This window comes from Megalobrama amblycephala, linkage group LG18, assembly GCF_018812025.1.
Source record: "Megalobrama amblycephala isolate DHTTF-2021 linkage group LG18, ASM1881202v1, whole genome shotgun sequence".
Lineage (NCBI taxonomy): Eukaryota > Metazoa > Chordata > Actinopteri > Cypriniformes > Xenocyprididae > Megalobrama > Megalobrama amblycephala.
In genome coordinates, this window is record NC_063061.1 from 38,541,809 (window position 1) to 38,559,380 (window position 17,572).

Below are 17,572 nucleotides of genomic sequence, written 5' to 3' on the forward strand. Positions count from 1 at the left end.
CATTCCCTTTAAGAGCGAGATGCGCTCGCGCCATGGCGGATTGCTATTTACATTGCGTACACGCGATGAGTCAGTTAATATATATGTGTGTGTGTGTATTGGCACGATTGTTCAATTAATTAGCCAATTTCGTTCATCATTATAAGTAGTAATAGGCTGAATTGAAAATAGGTAGCCTAATTCTAATACACGCAATGACTATTCATCATTACATTTTTATATTTATGTACACAATAATATTCTTTTACACTGTAATCCTTTTGTTTTTAATATTTGGCATGTTTGTGTGATGCGCATCCCTGTGTGTAATAAGCAAAGTCAACGCGCACTGTGGACGCACCCAGAGGCGCAGTTTCTACCAACGCGCTCTAACAAAAAAATATTGCGCCATTGACTTTAGACCAGGTTTGAGTTGGTCTATGGCGCAGTCTATTTTCAGCTCCTTAAAATAGCAATGCGCGGGCAATGCGCCTGAACACAAATCCTTTTTTGCGCTGAACCGCCCAGGGAGCGCAAGATCATTCACTAGTTTAGCGACGTGCTTCTGTGCAGGGAAAAGCGCGCTTTGCGCAGGTGCAAAATAGGAATGACACATGCGTCGGTGTACAAAGTCAATTGCGCTGGGTGCAAGATAGGGCCCCCTGAGTTAAAGTTATTCATGCATGTTCACAGAGAATTTCTCATTTATTTACCTGGAATGGTCAATGCCAGAAACCTTCAGCAGTACTTGACATCTCGCCATTGGACGTCTCTCCATCAGGGCCAAACCTTCAGCGTCTCACAGCATTGACGTTTCTGAGGTCAAATCTCAGCAGTCTGGAAATCTCGCCGAATCATGGCATTTATCACTCTGTAAGTGAACAAAAGGAGCGTGTGCAGTTCTTTAATGTGAGTCATGTGTCAGAGTTTGTGCATTTCAAAACAGCCACTTAAACTCTGAACTTTGAGCCAAACAAACGCTGTTGAGCTGACAAAGTGGATGTGTAGATTGGACTTGACTCTGCCCTTGAATTCAACAGTCTATGTGTGTGTGTACATGTTTGAAAGCATTTCATTCAGGCCCATGATGTGTGTTAGTACTCAAACTCAGCCTCTACACTGAAAAAAGTGCACTTACTTTCGGATGCTGCTTTCCGTTAGGTCACTGCTATCACTCTGATCCCTCCTCATTAATTGATTGACAATTAATTGCTGCTAACACCATCAGTAATAACGCTAATGGAGGGATCGCGCTCCGCCATGCGAGTCTCGCCGTGGAATTAGCGCGGTAATCTAATCTGGGAACGGAGCATGACAAACGTGTCATTAATGCTGCCTCTCCTGAGACGTGAGAACAGTGAGCAAATGACTGCGTTCAAGCAGCGATCACACCTGACACGCGATCGCTCACTTGCTCTCACCTGCCTGCCACGAACCGAGCCCGTTCACACCTGGATCCAAAGCGGCCCGGTGCTGCAAGCCAGAAGCACCTAGAGGAAGTCAATTAGAATATTTATATCAGAATAATGATCTCATACCAATGTCATTAAAAGCAAGCACCTCGTTTTATCAATCCTTACTTCTTAGCGAGTTTTCGATGCCATTTCTGGTGTAAAAACAGCAAATGACTGCAAATGAGAAGATGACAGACGAATGCCAGAAGATGAAGAGCGTCGTTCTCTGGATGTACACGTTATAATGTTTTTGAAATTAGTCTCTTCTACTCACCAAGACTTTATTTGATCAAAATAATAATACAATAATAATCAGAAATGTTAGAATGATTTCTGAAGGATCATGTGACATTGAAGACTGGAGTAATGATGCTGAAAATTCAGCTTTGATCACTGGATATAAATTATATTTTAACATTTATTTACATAGAAAACAGTTATTTTACATTGTAATAATATTTCACATTTTTACTGTATTTTTGATCAAATAAATGCAGCCTTTGTTGAACAGATGAGACTTCTTTTTAAAAAACATTAAAAAATGCAATTATTCCAAACTGTTGACCACTTTGACACCTTTCCCAGCCATCCCAGGGATCATCAGTTTGTCCGGACAATGGAAGATGAAGAGCTGCTGGAGTGTTTGGGAAACCTGTTTGGTAACATTATTTTACTGTTTGATAGCAATTGATATTCCTCACCTCATGTTTGGCCGTCATGAGACACAGAATAAAGGCATCAGTAACCAGAAAAACATTCTAAACTAAAACACGGAAAACATGTTTCCATTCATATGGAGGCAGAAGTGTTTTGTCTGTGTTTGTTTGTGCTCTTCAAGAAGTCTCAGGTGTTTTTACTTTATTAAAAGAGTTGATTTGATTTAAAAAAATAAAGAAATAAATAAAAAAGCCCTGTGGGACAGAGACACTCCCGGGGCCTGTGCCACCAGGGTCAGTGTAATAATCGCCGTCTCCCTGATGGAAAAACATGTTCTTTATATCTAATACTTTAATGAATTTTTAATCACGTAATTTGTAATTAAATTACCAGGGATAAGCGAGCAGCGGAGCCAGAGAGAGACAGAAAGAGAGAGATTACTGGACGTGAGATTATGTTGCAAGCTGTAAAATAACCCTGTTTAGGACAGAAGAGTGAGAGATTAACAATCTTCTTATTTAATGATGAAATGAAAAGGCCTGATCAACAAACGGACAGTCAGATATGGCATTAATGGATAATCTGCTGAAGACTGAATTAACTGGTCTAGCTAAAACTCTGTAATAAACCAGTTAAAAAGTAAAATATTTGTATATAAAATATATTATTTGAGTGTGTGTTTACTTTGAGGCATTGAAATTAACTAAATATGGCAAAACTTCTGGTTGGTTGGTTGGTTCGGTTGGTTGGTTGGTTAATTGGGTTAGCTGGTTGGTTGGTATGCTTAAAAAAGTTAATTGGTAGGTGGGCTGGTGGGTGTGCTGCTGAGTTGGTAGGTGGGCTGGTTGGTTGGTTGGTTGGTTGGTTGGTGGGTGGGTTGGTGGGTTGATCAGTTGGTGGGTGGGCTGGTTGGTTGGTTGGTTGGTGTGCTGCTGAGTTGGTAGGTGGATTGGTTGGTTGATGAGTTGGTGGGTGGGCTGGTGGGTTGGTTGGTTGGCAGATGGGTTGGTTGGTTGGTGTGCTGCTGAGTTGGTAGGTGGATTGGTTGGTTGATGAGTTGGTGGGTGGGCTGGTGGGTTGGTTGGTTGGTTGGCAGATGGGTTGGTTGGTTGGTGTGCTGCTGAGTTGGTAGGTGGATTGGTTGGTTGATGAGTTGGTGGGTGGGCTGGTGGGTTGGTTGGTTGGTTGGTTGGTTGGTTGGTTGGTTGGTTGATGAGTTGGTGGGTGGGCTGGTGGGTTGGTTGGTTGGTTGGCAGATGGGTTGGTTGGTTGGTGTGCTGCTGAGTTGGTGGGTGGATTGGTTGGTTGATGAGTTGGTGGGTGGGCTGGTGGGTGGGTTGGTTGGTTGGCAGATGGGTTGGTTGGTTGGTGTGCTGCTGAGTTGGTGGGTGGATTGGTTGGTTGATGAGTTGGTGGGTGGGCTGGTGGGTTGGTTGGTTGGTTGGCAGATGGGTTGGTTGGTTGGTGTGCTGCTGAGTTGGTGGGTGGATTGGTTGGTTGATGAGTTGGTGGGTGGGCTGGTGGGTTGGTTGGTTGGTTGGCAGATGGGTTGGTTGGTTGGTGTGCTGCTGATTTGGTAGGTGGATTGGTTGGCTGATGAGTTGGTGGGTGGGCTGGTGGGTTGGTTGGTTGGCAGATGGGTTGGTTGGTTGGTGTGCTGCTGAGTTGGTAGGTGGATTGGTTGGTTGATGAGTTGGTGGGTGGGCTGGTGGGTTGGTTGGTTGGTTGGCAGATGGGTTGGTTGGTTGCTGTGCTGCTGAGTTGGTAGGTGGATTGGTTGGTTGATGAGTTGGTGGGTTGGCAGGTGGGTTGGTTGGTTGGTGTGCTGCTGATTTGGTAGGTGGATTGGTTGGTTGATGAGTTGGTGGGTGGGCTGGTGGGTTGGTTGGTTGGTTGGCAGATGGGTTGGTTGGTGTGCTGCTGAGTTGTTGGATTGGTTGGTTGATGAGTTGGTGGGTGGGCTGGTGGGTTGGTTGGTTGGTTGGCAGATGGGTTGGTTGGTTGGTGTGCTGCTGAGTTGTTGGGTGGATTGGTTGGTTGATGAGTTGGTGGGTTGGCAGGTGGGTTGGTTGGTTGGTGTGCTGCTGTGTTGGTAGGTGGATTGGTTGGTTGATGAGTTGGTGGGTGGGCTGGTTGGCAGATGGGTTGGTTGGTTGGTGTGCTGGTGAGTTAATTAGTGGGTTTGGTGTGCTGCTAAGTTGGATGGTGGGTGTTCTGGTTGTGGGTGAATTGGTGGGTGGGTTGGTTTGTTGGTTGGTGTGCTGGTGAGTTAATTGGTGGGTTGGGTGTGCTGCTGAGTTGGTGGGTGGGTGGGTTGATGTACTGTTGGTTGGTTGTGGGTGAGTTGGCAGGTGGGTCGGTTGGTTAGTGAGTTTGTGGGTGGGTTACTTGGTGTACTGCTGGGTTGGTTGTGGGTGGATTGGCAGGTGGATTGGTTGGTTGGTGTGCTGCTGGGTTGGTGGGTGGGTATGCTGGAGGGTGAGTTGGTTGGTTGGTGGCTTGATTTGTTAGTTGAATAAACACATTTTAATAAATTATATTAATCTTAGAATGTTGGTTATTAAGTACTTTACTATAAACAACTTTGCTATCTAAACTTCTATTTGATTTTATATAAGAAAAACTGTTTTATTCTGAGCAGTTATTGAGAACAAGAGGAACTGTAACTACTGACCACGTTTCAGATTTTATTTTTAAATAGATAATCAATATCGAACCATAACATACCAGATGAAAATTATCACACACACCAGCTTGATATGGTACGGTATAAAGATTTGATAAATGTACCAAATCTCATCGTCCTCATACTTTTGAATGGTAGTGTATGTCTGAATTTGATTTACTGATGGTGTCATGAATTGCATTTTGATCGTATTTAATGTGTGACCCAACAGATCTGTGACAGATCAGGATTACTGTGACCAATCCCCAATCCCCTGCCTGACCTCTGACCTTCCCAGATTGGGTTGGGTCATTTCCAAAATCCTAAACTCTCTGGAGAAAACGCATCACTGTAACCTCTAGTATAAACACATTATTCAGAACCAAGAATCAAAATTACTCATTCATTCATTTAGAAAGAAAGATTGATAAAATCATAAAGGCTTATAAAAATCTTCATTAAAGGTTCAGTGTGTGTGTGTATTAGTGTTTTTTGCATGTTCCCAGAAAGTTTGTGAGTATGTGCATGCTGATCCGAGAGGCCTCATTAATGTGCTGCTGTCCGCTCAAGTCTCTGCCAGATGAAATTAAGGTCCAATTATTGATAAATGAAGAGTACTTTTCACGGAAGCCGTGCCTGAAGATACACGCTGCATCTGTCACATGGCAACACACACACACACACACACACACACAGCTCACTCAAGTGTGACATCGCATCCTGTGCATTCATCATGCATCTGTAGGAGATCAGTGTGTGTGTGTGCGTGGAGTTATTCTAGTCTGATGCTAGTCTGTGTTCAATTTCTGATCAGAAATATCCACGTCTGTCTGTCTGCTCAGTGAAAAACTGATGGCTGGCAGGTTAAAATGGTTCTTCATGTGGTCACATATAAAGTAAGTGGGTTTATTTAGTCAACACATTATTTAAAGGAACGGTTCACCCATAAACGAAAATCCTGGCATCATTTACTCACCCTCACATCTTTCTAAACCCATTTGGCTTGAGTTCTTCTGTGGGACACAAAACTAGATATGTTTAACAATGTTCACATTGCTCTTTTATGATCAACAAAAGCAGAAGGTGGAAAAAAAAAACCTCACCATAAACTATCATAAAAACACACAAGTCTTCTTAAGTCACGATGCTTTATGTTAGGAACAGACTCATATTTAAAGTAGGAATGAAACAGAATTTTCAACCTACTCATTTTTTTTTTTTGTATTTCTTTGAATTTAACAGTTTAAGCAAAAAAAGAAAAATGAATTAAAAAAAAAAAAACTTTAAAAAAGTAATAAAAAAAAATACAAAACAAATGCATGCAAATTAATTGTTTAAGTGAAATTAAATAAATGCATGCACAAATGAATTGTTGTTAAAAAATTAAAATTAAAAAAAATGCATGCACAAATGATTTTTTGTTGTTTAAAAAAATAGAAATAAAACCAATGCATGCACAAATAGCTTGAGCAAAAAAAGTAAAAATAAATTAAATTAAAATATAAATCAATGCATCACTCTGAGTGACTCTCAGACATCCAAATATATCTCCCATAAGAACTACTGTACCCAAAATCCCTTGCAAAGCCCTAACACCTAACCTGCCCTTTAATCCAGAACGCTGAGAGCGAAACACCTGTCAGCGGCGGCGGCGATGTGCTCTCACACCCTGATCATCGTGTTAATTGAATGTCAGAGGAGGGTGATGTCAGGGCAGCAGGGCCCTGGGGCTCCACCAAACAAAGATGAACTACCAATTTATGATTTTACAAGAATTGATAAAAGCTACTAAGAGCAGTACTGTATATATTGCTCTTTTGCCTAACTTTACAGCAATCACAATTAATCAAATGACAGAAAACAGTCTAATTTCTATAACATAATTGGAAAAAGAGCAGCATTTATTGCAATATTTTGCTAAAAAAACACAAGACAAAATATTTTCGTGCTCAATTATTGCTGAAATTCACTTAGCTGTGATGCAAGAAATATACTTTACATAAGCATCAATATGCAAACATCATTGCTTGGTCAATGCATTTTAAAAAAACATGCAATGCATTGTGAATTGCAGTCGATACATAATTTTCTGACCCAAAATTTAAGCTAAAATTGTTTGCATTCACATACTTGCATGTTTTGGATCTTAAGCTGCATTTGCAATACAATGCAACTTAAAAACTGCAATTTTTGTCATGCAACTAAAAAAAGTAAGTTTGTAACTGTAAAAGCCTACAGTTTATCTACTGAAAAATGTAGTGTCACTAGATTTAGTTACTTTACAACAGTGATTCAGTGACATGAAAACACACACATGCCTTCCACACTCATGTACCTAATGAAACACTATCCTGAGCCAATTTTTATCAGTTCATAAATGACAGGTGGTAATTTAGCTGAGGATATCACATCATGGGAGAACTAGAACGGACTCTGTCGGACTCGAATTGTAATTTGTGTGCCCTGGATGAGCCGTTATCAGAGGTAGAAAAGTGATACGGACACGCTGTCAGACAGCAGAGCGTGTTCAACGATAAAAGCTTCAAACTGTCTCAGTAATCCAGCTAGTTCTGGAACTCAGCAGAAAGACACTGAATGTGTTAATGGCCCTAGAGGACCATTTTTCTGTCTTTCGATGCCTGTTCAGTTTATGGGCCATCCTTGTTTAGAAGTTAAATATAAGACAGCCTGATTAAAGAGAAGGTATTATGCTTTTTTTTTTCACAAGTGTGTTTAATGTTTGAGCATGAAAATTAAGTTATTCTCTATATTAGCACTCACTGTTTCTGAACTCCCTGAAACGCCTCCATTGTGGTCTTGAGTTTTTCTTCCAACACAATATTTCTCATTTAAATAATTCATATGCAGAATAAAGGGGCGGGGCCTGGTTGAGATAGTTAGTAGTGTGTTGAAACCGGCGGTTATGGTAAGGGGCGGAACATTTCCCAAACACCAATCACAACACGCTGCTCCAGCTGACCAATCAGAGCACATTGTGCTTTTCAGAAGGAGGGGCTTCATAGAGACAGGAACTAAAGTTACAACCTGCAGTGATCTAATTGCTGATAAAGAAAAATAAAGATGCTGTTATAGTCTGTAAATGCATGTGGAAGGTGGAAAAGGTCTCACCAGGTTTCTAATAATAACCACACAGCGATACAAATCTTAAGATGAATTAATAGACTATAATATTATAGCTTGCATTAATAATCATTTGGACGGTGTGGATGGGCATACAGAGGCGGTTTCCTGTAAATAGTTGGGTAATTATGTCTGCGAGGGAAAAGCTTGTTATCTTCCCACAGAGCCTGTGGCTAGTGCTTTGAAATATAGGCCTGCCATAAGCCAGCGTCACGAAAGCGCTACTATTAGTCCTGATAAAAGAGCCAATGTAATCGCTTCTGTTTACAGTCATGCATCTGACTCACGCCTGCTGATCTGAGTTCAGTTTAATGAGACCGAATGAGTTCTAAGAAATAAACGTTTTTATGCTGGAATCAATCAATAATGCAATGTTTCCATCTACCTATTTTTATGTGCATTTTGGGGTATTGCATAAAAAAACAAAAAAAACCCAATTTGGATGAAAACACAGCTATTGATTTCACATCGGTTAAGAGGTAAACTGACGCAAACTTCATAAGCAATGATTATCAAAGCAAACAAATCTTCAACTGTTTAAAGGGTCATGAATTGAGAAATCAACTTTTCCTTGAGCTTTTGATAATAAGAGCTCATCGTACTATAAGAATATCCTGTAAGTTTCAGAACTGAAACTTCCTTGTTAGTCCAATAAAATCTTTTATTGACACCAGGCCCAGTGAACGACTGATCCAGGAGTGCGCCTATAGATCGGTGAAACTCCGCCTCCACAGAAGAAATCAACGCCTACTTCATCATTGCAACATTAGCCCCGCCCACTGGCGTGCTAGTGAGACGACGAGAGTGATACAGGACTAAAATAACATTACCTTTCAAAGGATCCTAATGCAGGAATATGGCTATTCTTTGGTAAATCAATCGCATTTCAGTGCAAACAGACTTTTTACGATATGGACTCGACAGTAATGCAACAACATGTCAGTAACTGTGTTCATTCTAATGCCTGATCTGATATTAATGATTCATGTACAGTCAGATGATCTTTATCTGTGTGTCAGTAAATCAAACCAGTAACTAAACGCTCAACTTCACCTTGTTTCTCTTAGTAGGATGAAAATAATCTGTTATTTTAACAGTGATTAAATTATATAAAGAAGCGATCAAAGAACGCTCCCTTTACAATCGCTGGAGCTGTCAATCAAACAGTTTATCAGTGACTGAGTTCTGGACTCGCACCAAAACTCCCGTTTTCTTAGTTACATCACGTTTGCACTGTTAGTTATGATGAAAGCATTCGTTAGTGTGCAGAAATGACGAGATCACTGCTTTCATGCACTCAACAACTCATCTCTGCAACCTTTCATGCCACGATCTATAATGCCATAGATCTAATTGTAATGCAACACTTTCACGATTAGTTAACCTTGAGAGCTGTAATAGTAAAAATGTGCTAAAAGAGAGAGTAATACTTGGATATTTTCATATGCAAAGATGTCAGCCAATCACAGCAGTGGGCGTTTACACTGAAGTCTCACACAGACACGCCCCTTAAGACAGAGCGTTCAAATCAGAGGGATAAAATCAGGGTAGCAAAAATGCCTTTTACTTCTAAATTATGACCATTTTTGATGTAAAAAGCATACTAACATTATAAGTGCACCCCAGGAAACATCATAAAACAATAAAACAACACAGTTCATGACCTCTTTAAATCAGTTCTTTAGCCAAACCATAGCTGGTTTATAATTGCCACATTAAAGTCGCAATGAAACGGGAGTAGCGGCAGATCTTCAGTGTTTCCACTCTATTTCAGTTTCACTTTGGCGGAAATAAAAGACAAGGATCATGCCCCATAAGTCTTTAAAGGTCATACAGTTTAAGGCAGTGACTATAAAACCAATTTTTGAATGCGAGTTCTTAATTATACATTTACCAGGACTGAAAATTCAACTTTCCAGGTTTTCCAGCACAAGTGGAACCACATTCGAGTGTAATGGATTATCAAAAAAGAATAAATGTAGGGCGGAGTTTGGTTCCACACATCAGTTGCTGATTAGAAGTTGAGATGTGGGCGTGGCTCTTGAAAGAGTATGCAGATGAGCGTGAGCTTGCAGGGGCGGAGTTTAAACGCAATAACTCTGTCAGTTTGTCGTTTTCACTGGAAGATCCAGTTATGACATTGTGATTACATATTATGAGGGCAAAAAATATTTAAAAATGAAACATGCGCTGATAAAATAATTAACAATAAGAATTATAATATGCATATCAAAAATAGATTTTTCACCATTTTCACTTGATGCAAACCAATGTATCCAATGTTTACATCACTAATAAATTATTAACAATAAGAATTATAATATGCATTTCATGCCAACCAATGTATCCAATGTTTACATCGCACAGGTGTGAGTATTTTAGCTTTACAAAAGCTTCAAACGTGGCTCATCCAATCAGATTTTATTTGCATTCATGCATTTTTTGGTCTAACTGTAAATGCATTTTATCTGTGTGTGTGTATTGAGTTAGAGAGAGTTTAGAGTCCCGCTGAGGTTAAATGTGAGGTGGGAATGGGATCAGGAATGCTGGGATAGATCCTGTAGTGTTAGTGTGACATTGGCCCTGAAAATCCCTCACCGTTCTGACGATCAGAACACAACGAACGGAGTGTTAATTAATCTCTGGATTATTCTGAAGCTGCACAGCAACAACCCTCATAAATCAGGAATTATTTTCCTGTCGCGTGGAGCTGCGGAGAGAGAGCAGTGCAGGTGTGTGTGTGAAAATGATGTATCGTGATACACGCTCAACTGTGATCCGACCATGTAACAAACATCAATCAAACTACATGTTCATTTCCACCTTCTTTATCAAAAACAAAGATGACTTACTGTTTTCAGAGGAAAGGGAACAGAAATCTCTGTGCACAGGGAAAAAGTTTGCTGCCATTCTTCAAATGAAACTTACGGTACAGAAATTTTAAGGGCAACACAAACGCAAGCTCTCTCTCTCTCTCTCTCTCTGAAGTGAAACTGTAGACACAAGAAAAACTATAAAATAAATAATTAAAGTAGCATTTCATATTTAGTTTCTGATCTTAGACATCATGACAAACATGAAATGCAAAATCCACCTCGTGTTCTTGTAACTGAGACAAAACAAACCTAATTAATGACTTATCTTATTTTTTTTATACGTATATTAAGAGTTCAGAACAGGATTTACCTATATAATTTGAAAAAAGTATATATATAAGAAAACTTCAGAACAGAATTTATCCATATATTTTGTAAAAAAATGTTTAATATTTTATCATTGTATTATGAAAAAAAGTACTTCATAACAGGATTGACCCATATATTTTGGAAGAGGATTAGGGCCAAGCAATAATAAAAAAATAAAACCATCTCGAGATTAAAGTTGTTAAATTTCAAGAAAAAACTCGTTAAATTTCGAGAAAAAAGTCGAAATAAAATGTTGAGAATAAAGTCATTAAATTACAAGAAAAAAGTCGTTAGATTATGAGAACAAATTCGTAATTTAATGAATTTGTTCTCGTAATTTAATGACTTTATTCTCAACATTTTATCTTGACTTTTCTCGAAATTTAATGACTTTTTTCCTCATAATTTAACGAGTTTATTCTCAACATTTTATCTCGACTTTTTTCTCGAAATTTAACGACATTTTTCTCATAATTTAACGAATTTGTTCTCATAATTTAATTACTTTTTTCTCGTAATTTAACGAATTTGTTCTCATAATTTAATGAATTTGTTCTCATAATTTAATGAATTTTTTCTCATAATTTAACAACATTTTTCTCATAATTTAATGAATTTGTTCTCATAATTTAACAACATTTTTCTCATAATTTAACGAATTTGTTCTCATAATTTAATGACTTTTTTCTCGTAATTTAACGAATTTGTTCTCGTAATTTAATTACTTTATTCTCAACAGTTTATCTTGACTTTTTTCTCGAAATTTAACGACATTTTTCTCATAATTTAACAAATTTGTTCTCGTAATTTAACAAATTTGTTCTCGTAATTTAATGAGTTTATTCTCAACATTTTATCTTGCCTTTTTTTCTCGAAATTTAACAACATTTTTCTCATAATTTAACGACTTTTTTCTCGTGATTTAATGAGTTTATTCTCAACATTTTATCTCGACTTTTTTCTCGAAATTTAATGAGTTTTTTCTTGAAATTTAACAACTTTAATCTTGAGATGGTTTTATTTTTTATTATTGCTTGGCCCTAATCCTCTTCCGTAATATATTTTGTTTTTTACCCATAATAAATAAATAAATAAATAAATATATATTTATAATTTTTTTGTTTTTTTAATAATTTACTAGTATTTTAAGACAAGCAAATGTTTTTCATAACAGGACTGAACCATAGATCTTATAAAATATATATATATATATATATATATATATATATATATATATATATATATATATATATATGTCCATAACAGGACTGATTCATATATAAAAAATAAAAATAAAATAATAATAATAATATATATATATATATATATATATATATATATATATATATTTATTTATTTTATATTTTGCCAGTATATTAAGATAAGAAAATGTACTTCATAACAGGACTGACTCATATTCTCTATGAGTCAGTCCTGTAAATGGGTTTTTAAGGAGTCACATGAGAGCAGAGACTGAGACTGAGACTGGGGCAAGTTGTCACACTTTTATATATAATTAATAATTATTAATTATATATATTATTATTAATATTTTAACCAGTATATTAAGATAAGATAAGAAAATGTACTTCATAACAGGACTGAACCATGTATTCTTTTATGAGTTTAGTTGTTTGCTTAGATGCATGCTAAAGTTAAAATCATTTAAACTGACTTCGGACATCAGTTTGGATGCGGTTTCAGAAAGCAGCAGCTGTAGATCATGAACAGACCTCATGAGACGCACTTTATGCAGTGGTTTTGCACAGAAATAACTCCCCGGTCATCCTGCGAGAGATCCATCACGTGTCTGTTTAATATTCAGTCTGGTGCGTTAAGCGGCGCAGGGCAGGAGTTTGCGTGAAGAGGCACTTGTGGCGTGTTGTGTGGCACGCGTGTGCCCGGGCAGCATCTGCACTGCTCCTCTGCCACTGTCAAGAGCCCTTCTCAACTTCCCTTATTAGTGCGCTGCTTTGTAGTGCGCACTGCTTCACACCACACGCCATTATGAGCTTTCTTTGATCCCGGCCTGCTTTCATCGTTAAGAGTGTCCACATAAGAGCTGTTACAAGATGTGCTGAATTCAGATCTATTGAGCAAACCGACGCTGACGGATCTACAACTTTTAGATGGATTCTGTCAAACTGAGAGATGTTTGTAAATGCATTTCTAAAGCTGGGAGTCACATGAGAGCGGAGACTGGGGCAAGTTGTCACACACAGCTTCTTTTCCCCGAACGTCTGTTTCTATATTGAATATTTCTAATATTACCGCCCAGGAAAAAATATTAGAAAAAACACAACGCACTCTATGGGGTAAGTTGTCACAATGGAACCTGCGTTCTACACTGCAAAAAAATGACTTTCTTCCTCTGTATTTTTGTCTTGTATTCAAGTGCAAATATCTAAACGTTCTTAAATCAAGATGCATTTACTGGAGAAGCAAAATTACTAAAGAAATAAGCAAGTTTTTGCTTAAAACAAGAATAAAATATCTGCCAATGGGGCCAGAAAAATAAACTTATTTTCACTTTGAATGAAATATATTTTTCTGACCCCACCGGCAAACATTTGTTCTTGTTTTAAGCTTAAATTCACATAATTTTGATAACTTTTTCCTTCTTTAAAAGCATTTTAAGACAAGAAATTGTACTTCATGACAGAATTGATCCATTTTACCAGTATATTAAGACAAAAAAACAACAAAACAACAACATACTTTCATAACAGGACTGACCCATATATTTTGTAAAAAAAAAAAAAAAAAATAATAATAATAATAATAATAATAATTAAAAAAATCATACTATTTAGACAAGAAACTGTACTTTATAACAGGATTGATCCATATATTTTGTAAAAAAAATAAAAATAAATAAATAATATATTTTTTTTTAATATTTACCAATATATTTTAATATTATTTATATATATATATATATATATATATATATATATATATATATATATATATATATATATATATATATATATATATATATATATATATATATTACCAGTATATTAAGATTTAAAAAAAATACTTCATAACAGGAATGACCCATATATTTTGTAAAATAAAAATAATAATTATAAATAAATATTAATACTATTTAGACAAGAAACCGTAGTCCATAACAGGATGTTTTCATTTATTTAGAAAAAAATATTTTTAATATTTACCAGTATATTAAGATCCATATATTTTATAAATAAATAAATAAATAAATGTAATAAAATATTAGAAAAAATGTGATTGTACTATTTTTACTAACTCTACTGGCAAATATGTTTTTAAGCTTAAACTCAATTTTTCAGAAAACAAGACTTAAATGTATCTTGATTTCAAAATGTCTAAATATTTATACAGGAAAACAAGTCAAAAATACTAAAGAAGAAAATCATTTTTTTGTAGTGCGTGACAACTAGCCCCGGTCTCTGTTACATTTATTAATGACATCATGCAATGTATTATAAGGTGCATTATAAGGAATAATTAATGCATTACAAATACTTTTTATAATGCATGTATAATGTAAAGTGTAAGTAATTAAAAATAAATCTAAAATAATAAAATCTAAATAAAACAATTTTTTTTTATTATTTGTTTACCTGCATGTCATGTGACCATTAAAGTTGTTAAATTATTGAAACATAAACTTAAAATCTCAGTTAAGTAAATATATTAGATCAAAGGAGGAGAAAGAGTGTTTTTCTGCACAGAACATCTGTTTTTAGATGAGTGGCAGAACACACACCTGCAGGTCAAAGGTCACGCTCCACCTGACCCTGAAGCACTCAGCCTGTATTTATAGCCCTGCCGTCAGACTTCTGACAGGAGGAGGACACGGATCATCTCAAATACACACCAGCTTCTGAATCCCGCTGTAAAATCCCACACATCTGAATTAATGGTGATATCCGAAAAGGCATAATGGGGCACTTCAAGAGTGCAAATAACACTGTAGAGAGGACTGAACTGTTTGAGAGCAGCTCAATCTTCTCTTTCTTTCTTGCGTTTCTTGGATTCTTATCGGTCATGAATAAAACATCACTTTGTGGGGAAAAAAAACAAAGTCGAGATTGTTGTTATCCGAGAAGACTAACGGCCCCTGACAGGCGTAAAAACACACGCGGTGGTAAACGCGGGTTCAGGATCTGTGCTCTCTCGCCACTGGGCCGCAGGGAGGGAAATCACAAGCTATTAAATCAATCAGCTTTAAAGATGTAACATGTCTGAGTGTCGTACCGCAGGTCAACGCATGGGAAAAAAACTTGTGACGGTGTTGAATATAGGCCACTTTATTAGGTACACCTGTTCAACTGCTCGTTAATGCAAATATCTAATCAGCCAATCACACTGCAGCAATTCAATGCATGTTGGGCTGCTTTAGAGAAGAGGAAGAGTTGTTGTAGTAGAGTGTTGTTGACATGCCGTCATTTTACGCCGGACTGCTTCACAAACGAGGGTCAATTCAACACAAAAGATGAACATGACGGCACATGCTAGTGGATGAGTTGAATCAACATAAATTTATCCACTAACCATTCAGAAACGTCTAAAAGTTGTAACTTCTTCCTGAGTCTCTCCATCAGTGTCGACTCCGGTTTGAACAATGTAAGGCTGAACACTTTCGTCATTTTGGCTGCGTGAGATTCTCCAGCTTTGTTGTTGTTGAGCTGTTAAAGCTCCGCCCTCTTCTGGAAAGGGGGCGGGAGCAGCAGCTCATTTGCATTTAAAGGGACACACACAAAAACGGCGTGTTTTTGCTCACACCCAAATAGGGGCAAATTTGACAAGCTATAATAAATGATCTGTGGGGGATTTTGAGCTGAAACTTCACACACACATTCTGGAGACACCAGAGACTTATATTACATCTTGTGAAAGGGGCGTTACAGGTCCTCTTTAAGGCAGTTCTGAAGGCAAAAGTTGGTCCAACCCGGTACTAGCAAGGTGGCCAGTGAGTGAGTATAGAGTCAAAATGGATTATTCACCACCAAGACTGTTGTCTATATAATAAAGTCAGGTTCAGATTGTTGTTTGTTGACTAAGAACCGCCCACTTAGACAGGAAGAAGCCGTCTGACCAGGGTTGCCAGGTTTTCACAACAAAACCCGCACAATTGCTACTCAAAACTAGCCTAAAACTACCCCAATCGCATTCTGGGGGGTAAAATCTGCATTTTTGTCAGGGTTTCTCTGGTAAAATACGCATTCCAGGGGCTAAATATCAAGTTATTTGGGGTCGCTTCAAACCACAGACATGAAAAACAACCCGCAGCAACGGTGTTAAAGCAGCCCAATTCCACAGGGAAAAACACAGACTTGGCAACACTGTGTCTGACTGACCAATAAAAATTTGTTTTATATGCCATTTATGGGTTGGTCTGTCTTTAAATTTGCATATTTGGCAAACAATTCCATTCAAAGTGAGACATTTTATTCAAAGCATACCTTTTTTATTAGTTCATGCATTCCCTGGGAATCAAACCCGTGATCTTGGTAATACTTTACCGTTTGAGTTACAGAAATGCAGGTGCAATCAAAAGAAGAGAGTATACCATAACGACAGATGGCTATTTAAAAAAACCGGTGACACAAAAGCCACAAAAGAGACTTTTTTCCACTGTTCTCAAGTTCTAGAGTAAAGACTGAGATCCTGTGCAAACGCGTGTTTGTGTGCAGCTATATCCCGGATGCATGTTTCTCAGCGGACGTTGATTTGGCGGCACACGTAAGCTCACACATTACACAGCGTCACGACACTAGTACAATTTAGCACTAAGATCTGCTAGCACTGCCAAAACTGCTCTGCTGCCATCTTCACTTCCACATCTTTCTCTCTCTGTGTGTTTCGCTGGAGGTAAAAACAGCCGCTCTTAGCACCCTGTCAGATTCAGGCTAAACGCTATGCTAAAGTACTCACACACACACACACACACACACACACACACACACACACACGGTTCGCAGGTGTTTGAAAGTGAGAGGAGATCATATGATCTGTCACAGTGTGTTTCTCACTCCTTTTCCCCCCAAAATACCATTTTTTCTCCATCAGAGAGATACTACAGTGAATATAATCAGCTTGTTATTACACTTCTTAGTGAAAACACATTTAGAAAGAAGTGGCGTACTAGTTCAAGTAGTTTACTAAATAAAAATTAGCATTACTTAACCACATACAGGTTTGGAAGGACATGAGGGTAATTTATTTGTGAGAGAAAGACAGATCAGTAACACTTTACAATAAGGTTTCAGTTGTTAACATTAGTTAATTACATTAGTTAGCAAGAAATCATATTAATTTTAAAGGGTTCCCCTTAAAATCAAAAGTAGCATATGTTAATATTATTGAGTGTTAACTCAGGTACATGAACTAACAATGAACAGTTGTATTTTTATGAACTATATTACCTATAAAGCCCCTTTCACAAGATGTAATATAAGTCTCTGGTGTCTCCAGAATGTGTTTGTGAAGTTTCAGCT